The 20,565-nt window shown below is 43.6% G+C and overlaps 1 protein-coding gene across 1 annotated transcript in view; it reads left to right on the forward strand.

The window, feature by feature from the left end:
- VEGFC (vascular endothelial growth factor C) overlaps positions 1-20,565 on the forward strand; it is an 88,642-nt gene that overhangs the window by 13,211 nt on the left and 54,866 nt on the right. The gene's annotated exons all lie outside the window — the stretch shown is intronic.

The raw sequence follows: 20,565 nt of genomic DNA on the forward strand, positions 1-20,565 counted from the left end.
GTGGTGGGCACATGAGATGGTTTGGAACCTGCTTAGGAGGGGATTCACTGTGTCTGTGCTGAGGGAGGTGGGTTTGATGAACCGTCTGGACTCAGACTGAGATCGGGCTGCCTTAGACTGGTAAATTGGTTGATATAGGACCGTCTCTGTAGTTACAGTGCCCTCCAAGACCATGGTGCTCAAGTTAGAGTGAGCACAGCCTGTACAACGAAAAGGTGCCAAAAGTGATGCGTGAAAAAACGCTTTTATTTTTCTTACCCCAGAAGACCTGCCTATTTTTCTCTGTTCATCAACTGGGAAAATGATGAGGATCTTTAAGATCAATGTGTTGGGTTTTTTTCCTTCAGGCTGGGCCAGCAGGTGGTCAAATCACTAAAAAAAAAAAAAATGGAGTACAGAGCTGTAGAGGAATTCTGAGTACTTTCCTTTCCAGAGTATCTGTGGACGGGCTGCTAAGGCAGTGAAGGCACAGTGAACCGTGATGTTGGAGCAGGAAGGGAAAGGAGCAGTGAAGGATTTGCAGAGGGCAGGATCATGCTTCAAAGGAAGGAAGAAGTAGGCTGTTCTGTTGCATCAGGTAGAACTAAAGACTTAGGCAAACTCTAAACTGAACAGTCATTACTAATCTGGATTAATACCATAAAAAGGCTCTTTGTAGTAATGAAACTCTTTGAATATCTTACCTAACGGTTTCAGAAAATTAATGAAATTTTCAAATCCTCATCTCTTATGACAGATGGATGATCTGTATTTTTCCCTTGAGCCTGCAACTTGCTGCTTTACTCCATGTGTAGTTGGCTCATGGTATTTATTTTGCGTGTTGAAGTCACATGAGAGTGGAAGAACAGCTGTACCTGGTCAGACAAAATCCCCGGTTGGCCCTATATGCCATTCTCAACACTATCCAACATGGACAACCTCGTTGGACGGCCCCTGCTGCATGGCTGCTAAACATGCACAGTGTGCCCCACTGGTGTGCAGAGGATGACTTGGAGAGTGATGTTGTTGTTGAGAACCTCATGCACATCACATGATGAGAAGCAACCTGTCACCCCTTCCCTCCCACACCCTCTTCTTCCCAGTTCCTCCCAGGTGAAGGCTGCCCGTTGGCAGTGGGCATGTCTCTTCCTGCAGGAAGACAGTGCCCACTGAGTCCTTATCCCCAAAAGTTTCTTTTTTATCTGTCCTGTGAGCTGCCCTGCTTGATTCCCTTGTGGGGAGCTTGTTGCATGCCATCCAGCTGATTTGTCCTGAAATCATCCCATGGAAATGGCTTGGGAGATTCCTACTCTGCTTGCTCTGTTTCTTCACCCTTGGGTCTCACAGACCATGTTCAGGAGAAGCCCCAAAACCCTGGAGAGCAGCTCTGTGGAAAGGGACCTGGGAGTCCTGGTGGACAACAGGATGGCCATGAGCCAGCAATGTGCCCTGGTGGCCAAGAAGGCCAATGGTCTCCTGGGGCGCATCAAGAAGAGTGTGGCCAGCAGGTCGAGGGAGGTCATCCTCCCCCTCTACTCTGCCCTGGGGAGGCCACATCTGGAGTATTGTGTTCAGTTCTGGGCTCCCCGGTTCAAGAAGGACAGGGAACTGCTGGAAAGAGTCCAGCAGAGGGCTATAGAGATCATTAGGGGATTGGAGCATCTTTCTTACAAGGAAAGGCTGAGGGACTTGGGGCTTTTTAGTCTGCAGAAGAGAAGACTGAGGGGGGATCTTATCAATACTTACAAATCCTTAAAGTGCCTGTGGGATGGGAACAGTCTTTTTTCAGTGGTGCCCAGTGACAGGACAAGAGGTAATGGGCACAAACTTGAGCATAGGAAGTTCCATCTTAACATGAGGAGGAACTTCTTTGCTGTGAGGGTGGCAGAGCACTGGCACAGGCTGCCCAGAGAGGTGTGGAGTCTCCTTCTCTGGAGATCTTCAAAACCCACCTGGATGCATTCCTGTCCACCTTGCTCTGGGTGACCCTACTCTGGCAGAGGGGTTGGACTACATGATCTCCAGAGGTTTCTTCCAACCCTGACCTGTGATTCTGGCGCGTGAGTGTGTACCTGCAGCTTGTTCCTTGGCCAGCTGGGGGCTTTAGTTGGAAAACCCAACAGCAGACATCAGATGTTCACAGGGTCCCTAGGCTTGTTTTTTGTAGTGAGAGGGCAACCATGGCAACATGCACCTGGCTACAGCTGCTCTTCTGGCTCTTCCAGCACCTCTTAGTGAGTTTTTTTGGCTGGACTTCTTCCCTTTTTATTTACGCCCTTGCCAGCCAAGGCCCTGCCAAGTTACAGGACCTACTTGACAACCTCCTTCTGAGCAGAAGAAATGGGAAGTGTCATTACGTGCCTACAGACTGCTGGCAGGAGGGCAGCTTGTGGACCTTCTTTCCTTAAATGATGAGGGCGGTGGGGGGGATTATTTTCTTTTCTTTTATTTAATAGCTTTCAGTTGATGGTTCTCCTACATGTTATCACGTAGGAGCATATTGAGTCCACAGAAACTTTTGACATCAACACCTTTCTCTATCAAGAAGTTTGGCTTTGAGTGGATGTTCTGTTTAATATCTACAATAGTAAATTAAAACAAACAAACAAACAAGCCTCAAAAATGAAAGAACCATTCCTTTTGTTCACCTTGAGCCTCACACCTGTTAATTATGTATGAAACTTCCCCAGTCCTTGTCCTGGACGAGGCAGGGAACTATTCTGTCCATGCCACCTGTGGCTTCATTGAGTCCTCCTCTCCGTTGTTCTTTTTCAGGCTAAAGATCTTTCTCTTGTGTAACCTGTTTTTCGGAATGAAGCAGTTCCTTACCTTTGATCATCCCACTTCATACCTTTCTTAATTATCTTTAAGACTGCAGAACAAGGAGAGGGAAGAGCCAGGAGTGCACGCAGGATTCCGGATGTGGGACATCACGGATGTGTGATGGGACACAATGATGTTTTGTCCTCTTTGCTAGTGATTCCACTTATATATTTATTTTAAAAGTGGGTGTTGATTGGAGAGTATTTTGTAACATGTCAGATGAGAGTATGATTAAAACGCGGCTTTTAAAGAACTGCCCGTATTTATACTGAAATGGGGCATTTCATAGTTATTACTACTTCCTCAAAATTCATATAAAAGCTGTTCTTAGGAGCCTGTTTCAAGATGATGTATGATTATTTAACCTATGTGTTCGTTATGCTTTGAATATGTTTTTCTGCTTGCCACGTGCGCACAGGGAGAGGTTCAATGGGACTAGCTATCTCCTGAGTTATAAACCATGTGCTGCATATTCAATGTCCTTAATGATTTCTTTTTACGAGATGAGATGTGCTCTCAAAGGAATCTCTGAAAGACGTCAGCAAAGTTTGTTCGAACCTGTTTAAGGTATAAGAATAAGATGTTGCTGTCAGGCAGGATTTGTGAGAGGTTGGTTACGTGCACTATCTAGGTGCTTATGACAAAGTCAATTCCATCAGGAACCTACCAACGCTTGCAAATTTTTAGATGCGTGTCAAGGCTAAAGTATAAGGCTGTAAGAAATACCCCACTGGGGCAGACTGGTCTGCCTAGACCAGTCTGTGTTTGGCCTCCATCAGTGTCGTGCTGTTTGAGGAGAACATTCGGGCTTGGCTGGTTTCAGCAGTTCCCTCCCCTCATACCCTCCTGACCCCCACCTTTGTTGGACTGAAGGTATTGAAGACACGCCTCTGCCTCTTCCCCTCTTTGTCTGTTTGTGGGCATCTTGTCCGTGGATCTGTCTAGTTTCATACTGAAGACACCAAGGAGTGGTCAGTAGATCCTGAGCTATGGTGCCAGCTTGGGTGCAGTGGAGCTTCTTTGATTTTGGCGACCTGCAATATCTGTAAAGAATTATTCTAGGGTTAATATTCTCTACTTCTCTCCTCTTCTTTGAATCTTGTGTGCTACACAGGCACAAGAGTTATTTTCAGCACTTAGAAAATAAAACTTGCTGGTTATTTGGTGATCTGGGATATACGTCCCGAATTTTTCAAAGAGCAAACTAAACAAGAAACATAAATGTGTCATTTAATTCTTTTTTATATTTTGGCCAGTGACGGGGACCAGGTCCAATGTCAGATTTCCCCCACCCCATTCATTAAGAGGCTGATTTTGTTTCCATCTTTAGACCTTTACTACGTGCATGGCAGCTCTTCACTTGCTGTTTGCCTATGGTTTTGCCAGCTTTAGGCTGTATTTTCCTTATAGGTCAGCGTCAGAATTTCTTTTGACGTGCTTATGGTTCCTGGAACCCTTATGATGGATTTGTTTGTAGGAAATTCCATCTTCCAAATGCCACTTGGTGAACACAGGTGCAGTGCCGAGTAAAGGGGTAAGCCAGGAGATCCTGTCTTGCTCTAGATGCCCTACTCCGTGGAAAAGTATGGGAAAATTTAGAGGAAGGTGGTGGAGCTGGGTCACGGAGTCACAGAATGGTTAGGGTTGGAAGGGACCTCTGAAGATCATCTAGTCCAACCCCAGCTTGGGGGTCCTAAACACCTGGGTCACAAATTTCCCTTAATTTCCCTTCCTCCTCTTCCAGGAGGAGGGAGAAGATAAGGGAATTAAGGGAAACTCTTCAGATAAGGATAATATAATGTGAGCTTTAGCAGACATCCAGCATCTCCCCCTTAGAAACTTCTGTCTTCTCTGGAAGAAAATTAAGTCTTTGAGGGTTTGGATTAATTTTTTTTTTTTCTTTCTCCTTGCGTTCATTGTTCCTTCTTCTTCGTGGTGTTGGGACATCTTTTCTCTGCCTCACTAGAGACGTACCATGTGCTACTCTGTCTGAGGAGTCTCTGCATCTTGCTAAGGGTTCCACCGAGGCATATATGTTTAAATCCTTATTATTATCTTAGAGGTATTATCTAACAAGTGACATATTGAATAAAATTGAAGTTCTTCTGGATAATCATCTGGTTTTTTTCTTCTAAATATTTGTTCCATATTTGTGCTAACCTCTATTGAATTCTGCTTTTATTCCGCATGCTCTTAATTACAACTGTGAAAACTGTATTTACCTTTGATTATAGTTTCTTTCCTTCCATAAATAACATGCATAATGAATTGTCAAGAGCTGTGTTATATGCATTGTCATACAGCCCTGAACTTACAGACTGTTTGACACATGCTCTTGTAAAGGCTTTTATCATCGCTGTGTATTTTTTAACTTTTCAGCTGCCTTACGAGAAAGCTATTAGAAAGCAAGCTGATTCTGAGCCAGAGCAGAGTGTGTTCATTAGCTAACTGGTTTCGCTAGAATGGGAATTTCCCTTTTGCTTTATGAGTTAGTGCAGTGTTGAGGAATTTAAACTAAGTGCAAACTCTTACTAAGATGTGGAATCCATTGTTTATCGTATAACACTTGCACTGATAGCTGAGTAACAATCTTGAAAGAAAAATGGAATTAATAAATGTTCATTTTGGTAATCATTAAAGTGGCTGAAATTCAGGGAGAGCTACTCTTATCCACTGCTTGCCAGTTATTTTCCCATGTCCTTCCATAAAATCAGAATTATTTTGCAGCCAGTGTCCTGATACTCTGAAATAGAAGTGCTGTAGCTGGGTTGCAATATTGGCTTCCAGGTCTTTTAGGAAATTGGAAGAAAACAGAAAAGAACCCCCCCTAACCTCTCTGGCTCTACTCAGTGACGATCCCAACAGTGTGAGAGATTTCTGCCACTCTCTTTGAGGGCACTTTATTTCATTCCAAATTCTGCCAGAGCTGTACCTGGGAAGGATAAATGATTTTTTTTTTTATTTGCAAATATTTTTTTTTTGTTACTGAAATTGCAGGGGTTAACTTAAGAGTTGTCTGCAATAAATTAATTTTCTAGTATAATTATGCTGCTGTAAGCAATACTGATTTAACGTGTAATTGGCCGTACCTTTGTGAGCCCGGCCGTAGTAGTTGTAGAAGGCAGTGCATATGAGTACCAAGTTACCGCATTGATAAATAAGGCTGTACTTGCTGCGTAAATTCAACAGAAGGGATGCTCCAGCCAGAAGCTTGTCCCCGTTCCCCTAGTTCTTACTCCTCTCTCTACTGGTGTTGTGAAAGCTGGTACGGGCGAGGGAAGACGAGGTGACTCCTTCTGGTAGCGGCAGAGTTATGCTGGGTTATAGGGACTGTGCAACAGTTGACTTGTGAGTACTTTTAAATGTTAAGTAAAGCATTTTAGGTAAATCACTTCTAGTGACTGATCTTGCTTCATCGAAACCACGTACCTGGTTGCAGTGATTCTCTTGCTGTGTAGCGGAATGGATTAGGACTAGTCACGTACCTGGTTGCAGTGATTCTCTTGTGGGTATGAAAGCTCCTCCAAAATGCATCCTCGTGACCTCTGACTGCCAATGTGAACAGTTTGTTCCAATAAAAGTGTGTCTTTTTCATTTAACCTTTGCAAGTAATGAGGGTGTTTATGTAGGTCTTATTAGGCAAACCAATTTTGCTTCCTTGAGTAAAACACAGCTTCTTATTTGACAGCAAAATAGAAGCATAGAATAGAATCACAGAATGGTTTGGGTGGGAAGTGATCTTTAGAGATCATCCATTCCAACCTCCCTGCCATGAGCAGGGACATCTTCAACTAGACCAGGTTGCTCAAAGCCCTGTCCCACCTGATCTTGAACCCCTCCAGGGATGGGGCATCTCCCATCTCTCTGGGCAACCTGGGCCAGTGCCTCACCACCCTCAGCATAAAACATTTCTTCTTCTATCTAGTTGGAATCTCCCCTCTTTTAGTTTAAAGCCATTACCCCTTGTCCTTTCACAACAGACCCTGCTAAAATGTCTGTCCCCATCTTTCTGATAAGCCTCCTGTGTTTTAAATCTATCTCCAGTTCCTTGCTGCTTTCTCTGCTACTTGCTTCTCGTCTTCATCAAACCATGAAATGCTTTCATCTCTCCCTTCCCTTCTCCATACCCATCATCCTAACCTTTGATTGCCCTTTCTTGTGAGAATAAATGGTGATGAAGCTGCACCAGTCTGTCACAGCTCTTTGATTCCTTTGGCTCTTTGTCTCTGCATGGCAAATTCAGTGCCAACCCAGGTCCCTCTTCAGCATCCTCTCTCTCCTTACCTCCCTCGCTAGCTTCAGATCACAGCTTTCCTTTCCATTTTCTTCTCAGGGCAGACTGAGCCTTGTCCTGCCTTCTGTTCCTTTACACGAGTTTCTCCTGTTCAGCTGTCTGCTCTGGCATCACTGAGAGCACACCAGGGGAGAAACCTCACTGCTGTCCCTTCATGACCTGCTTCCTTCATGACCAGAGCTCTACCTGCACAGCACGTCTTCTCCAGCAGCTCCAGGGAACGTGCACTCAGCCTGCCTTAAACCTTTTTTGAGTTTTAGCAGAGCGATCTGCCAGAGTCTTTGCTGGAAATTCATCAGCTGTAGTGCTTATTTGTTGGGCAAATTTTGCTGAAGATGATAAAGTATGCCCCTGAGGCACCTTCTGTTTTTTCCTTCTCTTCTCATCACTCCACATCATACTTCCCTGGCAGGTTAGGATGCTACAACCCTTCATTGAGGAGGCTGCACTATTTTAATGTGGACAAGAAACAGGCGTTGGGACAGTTCCTCAGTGGAAAAAAACCAAGCTTCAAGTTAAAGTCTGTCAAAACCTTTGAATAAACAGGTGGAAACAAGGTCTTACAAGTGGGGGAAATTGGAGCAGTTCCAGCTGAAGTTAACCACTTAAACCCGTGTAGTCTGATGCCCAAACAGCCTTCCTATCACCCATCTTGCTTGTTTGTCCCGGGCGCTGTCCCTTCCCCAGCGCCCGTAGGAGGATGTGGGGATCTGCACGGGGGGAACCGAGTGGTGAACGTGCCCTGAAGGACAGCTCGTGTGGAAAAAGGTGGGAGGGTTGGGGAGGACTCCGTCAGGCCACGTTTTCCGTCTGGTTTGCCTCTTGGCTTCACATGTCCTTGTGTGCGCACCAGAGAGGAGGACTGGTGGGAGGGCAGGAACAAGCAGCCGGGAGTAGAAGGAACGGAGGTGGGCGGTTTTTGGTGGCAGTCTAGAGTCTAGGACATTTGTTGATCAACAACTTCGGATCACAGCGGTGCCACTAACTCAGCTGCGAGGGGCTGTTTTCTTTTCACTTCGCAATGTCCTGTGAAAAAATAGCGGTAGAGCAGAAAACGCCTTGAAGGAGGCAGTAATTCTGTGGAAAACATGGGTGATTATTGGTTGGCCTTATCTCACCTTATCTGCTTAAAGGTTAAGCAACTGAGTCACGCTGTCTGGGCTCTTGTGACTAAAAGGCCCAGGAAAGGAAAGGCACCTATAAGGAACACACGACGTGACCTCATCAGCCACAGTTCTGAGGTTTCTTCAGGGTTTCCAAGTTTCAGGAGTTACCACTTTTAAGTGAGCATACTGGTTGGGGGTGGGCAATAAATGAAATAAGAGTGTGCGTGTGCATTTATCTTGTGTAACTGCAGCAACTCTTTCCAATCCCTTTCAGTATTTTGCATATCTTTTTTTCTTTTTTTCTGAAATTGCTGAGGGATTTTTCTCAAGTATATGAAGCTTTTGTCCTCAGACCAAGCTTGAAAGGTTACTGAAGTCCTGAAGCTTTGCTTATGGTTTAAATCCCGTCGGTTGGTGAGGAGTTATAAATAGCAAGTGGATGGAGGAGAAGGTGAAAGGGATAAAGGAAAGCAGCAGCAGCAGCAGGGAAGAGGTGGGAACTGCTGCCCAATCATTCCTACAGCTCCAACAACATGGGGCCAGAAACTAAAGCTGATAGGAACACTATATAACATATTCTACGTCGAGACTGAAGTATAGATTTATTTATTTTTTAAAATAAACTGTGTATGCATCTGATACCCAACAACAACTGTTGACTTGATTCCTGCTCAGTGCTAATACAGTGGAATAAAAGGAGAGATAATTTTAGTATGGAATTTCCTGAGGTCATATACTTTTATTTTAATGTATTGTTCTGTATCAGGATGCTGTTGCTTTAGGTCTAACTATAGAATATAGTGATGCTGTTTCCACCCTTATATGTATAGACACACACACAAAATCTGTATATATACATATATACAGATCCTTTTAAATATATATTATTATTTTCAATATATTTAATGTGTACTTAAAACTCAGCAAACACTTCTGCTATAGCTGAAGTAAAATTACTGACATTTTTTCCATGAAATAACCTCTTCTAATTTTGTGGTTTGATTTCCAATAGGTCAGTTATGGTTTAGAACATCCAGAATCATAGGGAAAACAAATGAAAAATGGAAATAGAGTCTTGAAACTGTAGAGACATAACCTTTTTTTTTTAATTTAACTGCCTTTTTTTTACACACTGCCTATTTTATCAGCTCTGATAAATGTGGAGGAGAGACTCTACTGGCAGACTGTTTTTCAGGAGCTAGTTATTATGTTTGTTACAGTCTTGATGAGAATATAACATCTAGGTGTATGTTAAGACTCCAGGACATTCACTTCCTATGTTTATTAATGTTTTATGATGTCAAGGTTTGAAGTCTGTATACTCATATGTAAGTATACTATTGAAATCTAGTATAGTAGAGTGCAGCAAATGCGTGTTATCAAGTGGAGAACTGTTTTTATTTAGAACAAATGTATTTTCAAGCCAAAATTGTGTCTTTGTTTAGAAAAGTTTCTCTAATGGTTAGCTGCTTGACTCGCCATACAGTCAAATTGCAGCGTCTACTCTATCTGAAGAGGATGAATAGTCGGCTTAGTTGAGCTAACTTTGGCTCCTCTTGCTTAAATATCGCATTGCATTGTATATCACTTCATAGTATAAAAGTTGATAAAGATACGCATGAGACAGAAGTGATCAACTTCATAGCCTTCCTTTTATTAATCTCATACTTTTAAGTAGTTTTCCAGGTCTTTATTCCTTCATCTGCACAGGGTGAAGTACATCCATGATTATCTCGTTCCATAATTCGTTCCATAAGTAAGTGTGACTGTTCACAAATGCATCTTTAGATCTACTCGCAGATCTTTGCGGCAATGCCAATGAAACAGATGTCTACACTCTGCTAACTCAGATGCCAAATGTGGGGTCTCTTTCACTCCTCCTGCTGCTTGCTTGCCCTCATCTTCATCCTTCTTTAACAAAAGAAGGTTTCCCCCGGTATCAGTACAGGCTGGGGGATGAAGGGATGGAGAGCAGCCCTGCAAGAAGGACTTGGGGGCACTGGTGGATGAAAAGCTGGACAGGAGCTGACAATGTGCGCTCACAGCCCAGAAAGCCGACCCCATCCCGGGCTGCATCCCCAGCAGCGTGGCCAGCAGGGCGAGGGTCAGGTTTAGAGCACAAGAGAAATAGCTTGCTGTGCCCTGAGCTGTAAGAGTCTCTTATTAGAAGGTGATAGATTAACTCGCACTCACAAACTGTATTCAAACTTAACTAAAAAAAAAAAACCCACCAAAACCCCCAAAAACACTAAAAATGAGGTTGCTGGAAAAAAACTGGAGTTCTCATTTTCAGGACAAACTTTTTAGCAGGGTCTGTTGTGACAGGACAAGGGGTAATGATTTTAAATTGAAGGAGGGAAGATTCAGACTAGATATAAGGAAGAAATTTATTATACTGAGTGTGGTGAGCCCCTGGCCCAGGTTGCCCAGAGAGGTGGGAGATGCCCCATCCCTGGAAACATTCCAGGTCAGGTTGGACGGGGCTCTGAGCAACCTGATCTAGTTGAAGGTGTCCCTGCTCATGGCAGGGGGGTTGGACTGGGTGGTCTTTAAACGTCACTTTCCAACCCAAACCATTCTGTGTCTCTATGATTGTAAATGTTTTTTTCTCTGAATGAAATGAGACCTGAGCCACGTCTCTCACACTTACTCGTTTCATCTGAGTCGGAGGTGTTTCATGGTTACCTTATTCCTTTCCCCTTTGCCCCAAACTGTAACTTCATCTCTCTGCTTTAAACAGAAAAAAGATGCTTTTAGTAGACCATGATTACAAAAACCCCCAGGTGACTTGTACCTGAGGTGTGGTTCTCTGTCCCAGTGCTCCAAGCGGTAGTTTCACAGAAGATACAACAAATGGGGAGCACTGAATGCAACTCCCTGTATTCCCCATTCATGTCTTCGTACCAAAAGGCTGTTCAACTTTCTAAGAAAGGAAAGTGGAAATGCATCAATGAAAACCCTTACTTCAAATCCAGTGGAGTGTCCTGATTTTTCAGCATGATCGTCCTGACCCTGTCAGGCCTCATATTTATGACTGGCAATAAGCATTAGCAGAAACAAAGCGTTAGAGGAAAAAAATCTTCTTGAAAGCCTGGAAACTTCAACTTCAGGGATAGTTTAACTGTCGTACCATGCTAGTTGGAATGGCCTTAGTAATAAATTGCAGTAGTGTTTTATATGGCCTATAAAATGACAACCTATAAAGATAGGGAGAGCAATAAACAAACATATGTTGCTGTTGCAGAAGTGCTTCCTATGTCCCTCTTATCTGCAACATCACGGACAAAGAGTTCCCTTTCAGTTGTTAGTGCAAGACCAAGGTAAATGAGCAGGAATATCAGTTCAAAAGGATCTCTAATGACTTTTTTGGGTTTTTTTTCACCCTGCTGTGGTAAAATGCTGGCAGTCCCGAGTGTGAAAACCCATGAGTCCCACAAAGCAAAATAAAGAGACTGCAAACTCATCAAGAAACTTTAAACTTGAAACAAAACTCTGATTTAGGTTAGGTGTTTTTTGCCTTCTAGTATTTAAAATTGAGTATACCTGTTAGATAGATAGAAGACTATATTAGGGGAAGTAGTACTAGAAGAATGATGTAAGAGCCACAGTAAATAAATTTCTATGTAATCCTTGAGAAAGGAGCATAAGAACCTCCCACGTGTAGAAGGGAACATCAGTGAGTTGCAGCAGAGATACCAGGAGGGTACCTCCTGCTCCCTTCTGCGTGTGGCACTAGTAGGACAGCAGGGCAGCTACTGAGCTTCTGGCTCCAATTATGTCTGCAGATGAACCCACACTGAAAACCTGGGTTGTGGGAGAGAGAAGCATAACAATAAAAAGCGAGAGAGGAAGATAACTCTTAAAGAGAGTCTTAAAGAGTTGCAGATCAAAAGATGACTGGGAAAAGCATCTAGAAATCTTTGGAAAAGAGAAAATGTAACATGGCAAAAGGCATAGCAGGAATTAAAAACGGAAGTTGGAGACATTGGTGGTGTTTGGGTTATTTTCTTCTGAACTGTGAGAGTGACTAATCTTTGCAATAAACTGTCAAGGGAAATGGCGACTTTAGCATCTATTCTGATTGTCAAGTCTAGATGCTCTCAGGTAAGAGCCTTTCTGTTTCCAAGGCGTTTGATTCAGTGCTGAGATAGATGAAAATGGCCGTTGCATGCAGGAGGTTGGAGTAGATGATCTTCCTTGGGTGTACCTGACCCTCCAAGCAGCATACCTTTGTGCAGGCACAGATAGTATGGTGTGCCAAAATCCTCTTCGGTCTGGCTACAAGTACAAAAAAACCCCGTAAGGAATACTGCGCTGAGGTCCATCCGTGTTAGTGTTTCATCCGACTGTCTCGTGAATACTGAAGGACTGCGTTTGAAGTGGAGAGATGCTTTTTTCCAGTTTTACCCTTTGGCGTCCATCAGGCAGCGGATTAGGGTAACTCCAGCCCATCGAGTTCATTCTCCAGTTATATACTCACCCACCCCAAGTTTGCCAAATTCTTTTGTTACGGCTGTTTGTAGCTCTGCCCTCCACAGCCTTCCATGGCAATGAGTTTGAGTTGCACTGTGCAGCTGAGTCTTGGCAGGGAGGTGGACTGCTCTTTTTTATTTTTATTTATTTATTTTTATTTTAAACCTGGTATTTGAGTGTTTCCTTAGGTTTCAAGCAGTGTTTATTTTGTGAGAAATAATATATAATAATTTGGGTTTTGCCTTTCGTAATTTTACAGCTCTCATTCAGAAATGGTTTGGCATTGTAGGTTCTTCTTCGTGTCTTTGACTGCTTGTCAGATCCTCTCCTCATTTTGAGATGGGGTGACCCAATTAGTGCATGACGTGAGAAAACACACAGAGTTAATGAGCTATAATCATACAAGGCCAAAATGTAGTTATTTCCTGTCAAATCAGCTGATAATAGAAGTCTATTTTATTCAAGTGATGTATCCAAACGTGACTTCATCCTGAGACATGCTCATCAGTGAGTAACACGTGGGTGTCTCCCTTCATTGTGATGCCTATATATCTCATCCCACAGTTGGAAATTGTGTGCTGCCTCTTACAGGTCCTTCATGTCCTTACTTGTCCTCTTCCAAGCACACATGCTGCTTTTATGCTAGCAGACATTCATCCATCATCCATCAGTAAACCAGAGCAGGTATCATCATGGCATGCCTGTTTCTAGTGAAGTGAAGAGAAAAGAACTGTGATCTTTCCGTGAACGTTATGGACAACAAGCTCAAGATGAATGAACAGTGTGCTGCCGCAGCAAAGAAAGCCAACACTATGGTGGGCTGCATCAACAGAGGCACCACCAGCAGAGACAAAGAAGTCATTCCCCCACTCTACTTAGTGCTGGTCAGGCCACACCTGGAATCCTGTGTTCATAGAATCATAGAATCGTAGAATAGTTTAGATTTGAAAGGACCTTGAAGATCATCGAGTTCCACCCCCCCTGCCCTGGGCAGGGCCACCTCCCCCCAGCCCAGGTTGCTCCCAGCCCCGTCCAACCTGGCCTTGAACCCCTCCAGGGATGGGGCAGCCACAGCTTCTCGGGGCAACCTGCCCCAGGGGATCACCGCCCCCACAGGGAAAAATTTCTTCCTAATATCTCATCTAAATCTCCCCTCTTCCAGTTTAGTTCCAGTCCAGTTTTGGTCCTCGCTGTACAAGAGAGATGTGGACAGGCTGGAGAGGGTCCAGAGAAGGCCTACCAGGATGATCAAAGGACTGGGAAGCCTGCCGTATGAGGAAAGGCTGAGAGAACTGGGTTTGTTCAGCCTTGAGAAAAGAAGGCTTTGGGGAGACCTTGTCACCACGTTTCAGTATTTCAAGGGTAGCTACAAAGAAGATGGAGGGTCCATTTTTGCAAGGAGTCACGTCGAAAGGATGAAAGATAATGGGTACCAGTTACTCCTGGGGAGATTCCGATTGGACGCAAGAGGACGATTTTCCACACTGAGAACAATCAGCCCTTGGAAGAATCTCCCCAGGGGAGTGGTGGATTCCCACCATTGGACACTTTTAAGGTTCAGCTGGACAGGGTGCTGGGCCATCTTGTCTAGACCGGGCTTGTGCCAAGAAAGGTTGGACCAGGTGATCCTTGAGGTCCCTTCCAACCCGGGATTCTGTGACTCTGTGACAGGGAGCAAGCTGTGTGAGTAACTCCTGCAGCCCCAGCTTGCCCTCGTTTATATCTAGAGACATCTGAAAAATTGGAGAGGAGGGAGGAAGTTGTAGCTACGTGCAGAAGGAATTGTCCTAGTGAGCCAAATCCAGTCAGTAATTTTGGGCACCTCAGTCCAAATGACATTTCTGGCTTTGGAAGAAGTATTACATTTTTTAGAGTTTTTTGTCATCGCCGTGTTTTTTATAGAAGCATATGTGAAAGTTTGAACGGTGATTGCCTCCAGGAGTTTTAAGTAACACAGTAAAAGCTCTCTTTGAAGATGAAAATAAGATTTGGCCATATTGCTAACAACAAAAAAAAAAAAAAAAAGCTTTCAAGCAGTGTATTTAGGCAATAAAGATAATTTATTTTATAATTAAATATAAATGCATCGCTTTTCCTAAACTAAGCATGCCAAGCAACCTGGAATACACTTTACATATCAAAAATATGTGACTGTTCTGATTTATTAAGGAGTTTAAAAATCATAAACTAAAGAAGTTAAACATATAAATCTGAGTTATTTTGGCTTATGTTCTTTTTTTTAACTCAGTTGTATATCCCAAATAAGTGTACTAAGTCAGTAGTTAGTCTGGGCTTGCACCAATGTGAAAACAGAACTTGATCCACGATTTTGTCCCAACCTGCAGGCTTTGATGCAGACCCACATGTAGAAGGAAACAAAGCGTGTATCCAACACACCAGTACAAATCTCAAACCTTCACTCTTGGTTATACTTTTTGGGTTAAAGCCCAAGAATCAAGGTCAGCAACAAAGGCGGGGGGGGGGGCAAGGAGCAACAAGCTGTGAAGGGCCGGATCCTGTGAGCCAGCATGACCACGCTGGGATATCCATCCCTAACCTCTGGGCATGGAGACCCTGGGCAGCAGCCTCGTGCCAAGCAAGACAGCGTACTGAGTTGGGCATCTGGTGAGGCTCGCTGGGTGGTTTTGAACTCCTGGTAGAAACCATGTGTCATGGTTTGAGCTGGGATGGAGTTGACTTTCTTACTAGCAGCTGGTATAGTGCTATGTTTTGGGTTTGGGATAGGAATACCGTTGGTATCACACTATAATGTTTTTGGTTGTTGCTGGGCCTTTTCTGCTCCTCACCCCACCCCACCAGCGATGGGCTGGGGGACACAAGGAGCTGGGAGGGGACACAGCTGGGGCAGCTGACCCCATCTGATCAAAGGGACATTCCATTCCACGTCACGTCTGCTCAGTATATAATAAAGCTGGGGAAGAAGAAGGAAGGGGGGGGGATGTTGAGAGTGATGGCTTTTTTCTTCCCAAGTCACTGTTAGGTGTGATGGAGCCTGGCTTTCCTGGCGATGGCTGAACGCCTGCTGACCCTGGGAAGCAGGGAATGAATTCCTTGTTTTGCTTTGCTTGCACGCGCAGCTTTTGCTCTACCTATTAAGCTGTCTGTATCTCAACCCATGAGTTTTCTCACTTTTACTCTTCGATTCTCTCCCCCATCCCACAGTGGGGAGAGTGAGCGAGCGGCTGTGTGGTCCTATCTGCCAACTGGGGTTAAACCATGAATGCTGTGCTGGAATAATAGATCCAAATTTCTCAGGCAAGCGTTCAGGTCAGTAAACCGTACATAAAAAGTGGTCACTGACCCCCTCCACTAAGTATTTTTTAGCTGGAAGCACATGTTGAACCCTGCGCAGGACTCAAGCTCGGGGCGGTGAGTGCCAGCGTAAATCGGCTTCCTGGGGAGATTCCTCTTGGGGGTCCTCTCCCAGGGGTCCCAAGGAACTGTGCAGGTGCAATGGGTGCCAGGACAGGCTACTTTTGTGAACTGGTAGGCAAAGCGTAGTTAAGTACAGCGAAACATGGCGGTTGGGTACTGAGCATGGTTAGAAGATGCAACTCTTGACTTGTTTTGTCAGCCAGGTGTATGTAGCCAGATCGAGTGCTGCTTTGTGTGGCATGTGATAAAAAGAGGTTAGAGTCATAGAATCATAGAATCATTTAGGTTGGAAATGACTTTTAAGATCAGCAAGTCCAACTATCAACCTAACACTGCCAAACCCACCACTAACCCATGTCCCTCAGCACCACGTCTACCCCTCTTTTAAATACCCCCAGGGATGGTGACTCCACCACTTCCCTGGGCAGCCTGTGCCAGTGCTTGATAACCCTTTTGGTGAAGAAATTTTTCCTAATATCCAGTCTAAACCTCCCCTAAATACATCTTTGGTGTACATCAGATGTTTCCTATATAGAGCAGCAAAAAATCCTATTAAAATAGATATTTTATTTTTTTTTGTCTTCTGTGCAGCACGAAGCCAGTGTAGATGGGAGCAGGGTGAGGGACGGCGTGAGCCCCTGTAAAGCGAGTGCTGTGGAGCCGCCTGCCGAGTAAATCAGAGCTGCTTGGAAATTTCAGGCCACAATAGCCGTGGCATGGAAGTTCTGCCGTGGGCGTTTGTCTCCTTTCATTCCCTCACTAAGAGGCTCTACTTGAAAAACCTGTAGCACTTCATGTAAAACACTTCTGCTCGAGAAAATGCTCCTTTCAGCCACTGAGTCCCCTTCCCAGCCTGTGAATGTGCTGAAGTGTCGTGTCCAGAGGGCAGACCGGGTCAGAGTAATTCCCTGGTTGGGAAGCAGTGGGCACCAGCCAGGGACTTGAGGTACATAAGAAGCTACTCCTGGAGGAGAAGTCATGGGCATAGTTGCAAGGGTTGCCGTAATCCTCTTCTTTTTAGGGGAAAAAAAAACACCAACAAACCCCAAAAGTTATTCCATATTGTTCAATGCGTGAGTTTATCTATGTGTGTTTGTAAAACCATATTAATTGCTACAGAAAGTGAAGCCCTGCCGAAACTATTTTTATTTTGCTTTGGAAATTTTCAACAACCAGCTCTTTGGTGAAGCATCCCAGTGGGAAGGGAGGGGTAGAAAGCAGCTCCAGTCCTGAATTTGTCAGAGTACATCTGTACTTGACCCCCTGTTTAAGACCGGGGTATTTCTAGGCACGTAGCTGGGGCAGGACGGATCCGTGGGAAAGCCTGCATGAAGTTTTTCGGAAGGGTTTCATCCGGGCTTAGTTCTGTGCTGCCACCGCCACTTCAGTGCTGGTGCACTAGGGAGCGAATTTGCTGTTAACTCATGCGTCATCACAAACTACCTTCACATTTTTTGTTTGAATTGGGAATAAGTGCCCAGATTAAATGTATCGTGCAGTGTGGGTACAGTCAAGGCGCTGCCAGGCTTTCATAATTCAGGTGTCTCGCCACCAGTTTGAAAGCCTACTTTGAATGCTCAGGCTTTGAATAACAGCTGCGGTACACGCTTGGAATTCTAGTTCCAAAAAAAAAAAAGTGTAAATGTGCAGCATACTTCTGATCTCTGTGTAGGTAGCATTGGATACGTAAACTGCGAACAGGTAATTTCAACCCTTTTCTGTTAGCAGTTGTAATTTCGAGTTATTTATCTCCACTTTGAGTTTGCTAGCTACACTTCTGTGGTCGAATTTTCTTGAGCTGATGACCCTGTCGATGGAGATCGTGAGCTCTCTGTTGGTGGCTATGAGATTCAAGATCTGATTCAGAGTTTCTGAAGTTAGTTAAAGACCTAACAATGGTTTTAGTAGGCTTTGAATTAGTCCCGGCATGTGTATAAATAGTTATTTTAGTGGGACTAAAGTGTGTACTTCACGATCATATAAATATTAAAAAATACTGCCAAGAAATTCTTTCGCTGTGACTTTCAGGAGTCAATTAAAGATTGAAGTGCGTTAATAGTACTAGGCAATTATATAGGGATATGTGAGAATATAATAAGCTAGTTGATTTCTTTTTATTATCTGTTAATTTTAAAAGGCAGTACGGAATCATAGAATCATAGAATGGTTTGGGTTGGAAAGGACCTTGAAGATCATCGAGTTCCAACCCCCCCGGTGAGTGGTGTCAGCTTTTTCCCCACAGTCTAAAGACATGCAGGAATCTTTGGAAAATGAGGGATTTATGAGATTCTGAGCAAAGAAATAGCTGACCCCACGTGAGGACCTCTGTGTGCTTGTTAACTGAGTTGCATTTTGAACGGAGTCGTGCGTCTGTAGGCATTTAGCCGAGTGCTGTAGTAGAAGCACCCAAAGCCGTGTTGAGAGGGATCATAGAGAGGGAACAGCTTCAGATGGTAATTTAACCCATGTGGATTCTAAATTAGCCCCTGGAAGTTCTCTTCTCTCTGCACTGACTAAGAAATGGGGAAACCTGAGATCACTCTGTGCCTAAAGTTAAGTGGAATGCATGTGTATGGTTTTTTGTTGTTTTGTTTTTTTTTTTAACTTGTTTGTGAATCTTCCCGCTTGTGTTAATAAAGGTCAAGTTTCTTTCCTATATTGTTTCTACTGAAGGCAGTTTTAAAAATATTGGCCTTTTGGTTCATAACCGGGATCTGGTTTTTGTTTGTTTGTGTTTGGAGTTTGCTTGTTTGTTTGTTTGTTTGTTTGTGAATCCACTACTCCTGGGTCTGCTGCGCTTGGATCTCACCATGATGCATCTGTGTAGGCTTTCCTCAATCAGGATAGGCAGGAACACTGCATCTTGCCTTGGTGTACCTCGTACCCCTGAGAGGAGGACTTTGAGACACCCCAGGCATCCACTAGCTTAAACATCTGCTCTCACAAACTCCAACTGTACGGTTTTGTCACTTCAACTGTTGGGGACAGATAAGTCAACGAGCAGCTTGGGGTTTTATGAAGGTTTCTAAGATCTTTGGGTTCCAAAAAAGATTAGGAGCTGTAGACACTATTACAGAGCCTCTCCGTTCTCTTGTCTGCTTCAGTCCTTCACCACTACCATTTAGAAGGCTTTGAAGGACAACCAGGATTTCTCTGCTTCTAAATGGCTGCTGACCTGGAAGTTTCTTCTTCCTCAACTTGAGTTGTAGTGGTCCAAAATACTATTTTGCTATGAAACCACATTCCTTTACTTGTCTCTGTTGTTCCAGGTATCATTCCCTCCTGGAATCTCTTACCACGTGCCTTTGTTTTCCTCACGACTTTATAAGAGCAGGCAGTCAAGCTGTCTTCCACCTCTCGCTGAAAATGAGTTATTTGGATTGCAATCTTTGTAGTTTGCATCTTCAAACAGGAGTCCAAACAGAAAAATGTGGATGACATCCTGAGAACTGGGTACACTGGGATGCAACAGAGGTGCATGGACTTACCACACTGCATCTAATGCAACCTTTCATTTAGCCTTAGTGGTTTGTGAAGCCACTTTTAGTTAATATATTTTATTTTAAATTTATTTTATTATTTTTGTCCATATATTTTTTTTTGTGATTTTGGTCGCCTCTACAATCTCGCTAATACCGTATCGTGAGTTATGTAACAATTTCCCAGCTATTCCAAAATCAAAACAATAATATCAGGAAGGAGTTTAGAAATTAGTATGTGTGCCAAGCGAATGTCCACAAACAGGTGATATGGATCGCACATTTTATTTGATTCAAATTTGTTTTCTTACTAACAGAGCTTGCTTTTCTGCTTAGTCAAAACTTCCTGAGTTAGGTTTTTATGAGTGCAGTGAATAGAAAGGGAAATACCTGTTGCTCAGCTCTTGGAGTATGCACCTTGAAAGGCAAATAGTTTGAATGTGTAAACACTGTGTCCTGGCAAATCTTAAAGCTTTTTACTGTTGAAGGTTTCTGTTTGTGTGTTTTTCTTCTCACCACATCGTCTCTGGCGTGGTTGGATAACTGTGCAAGTCAGTGACTTTTGAAAAAATGTGATACGTGTGTAATTTTGTCGTATGCATTAGTGCTGTCTTAGCAATAATTGTTGTGTTAGTGCAGCTGTGTTAACATCGTTAGCTATTATTTAGGTCTTCCCATGTGATTCATCTTCTGTTGCTCTACATAGTATAGGAGCAAGAGCAGAACCCTGCCTCAAAGGGCTTTACGTCCAAACAGAAAAAGAGACAGCAAAGCAGTGTTGCTCTTCTGTCCATTTAACAGATCCTTATCCACTTCACCGTTACCTCGTTCACCCAAACAATTTGTGGTCTGTCGTCAAGAACAAACTATGGCCATTGATATAGAGGTTAAAAATTTATTTACTTATTTTTTTGACCAAAGCCATAAAGGAGATACTTTTTTTTGCAGTGGAATTTCTCACGTGCAGAAAATGAGGTTAGTCTTTGGAGCTTTATCTTTTAATTTATTTGGAAAT

This window comes from Charadrius vociferus, unplaced genomic scaffold, assembly GCF_000708025.1.
Source record: "Charadrius vociferus isolate BGI_N301 unplaced genomic scaffold, ASM70802v2 scaffold141, whole genome shotgun sequence".
NCBI lineage: Eukaryota > Metazoa > Chordata > Aves > Charadriiformes > Charadriidae > Charadrius > Charadrius vociferus.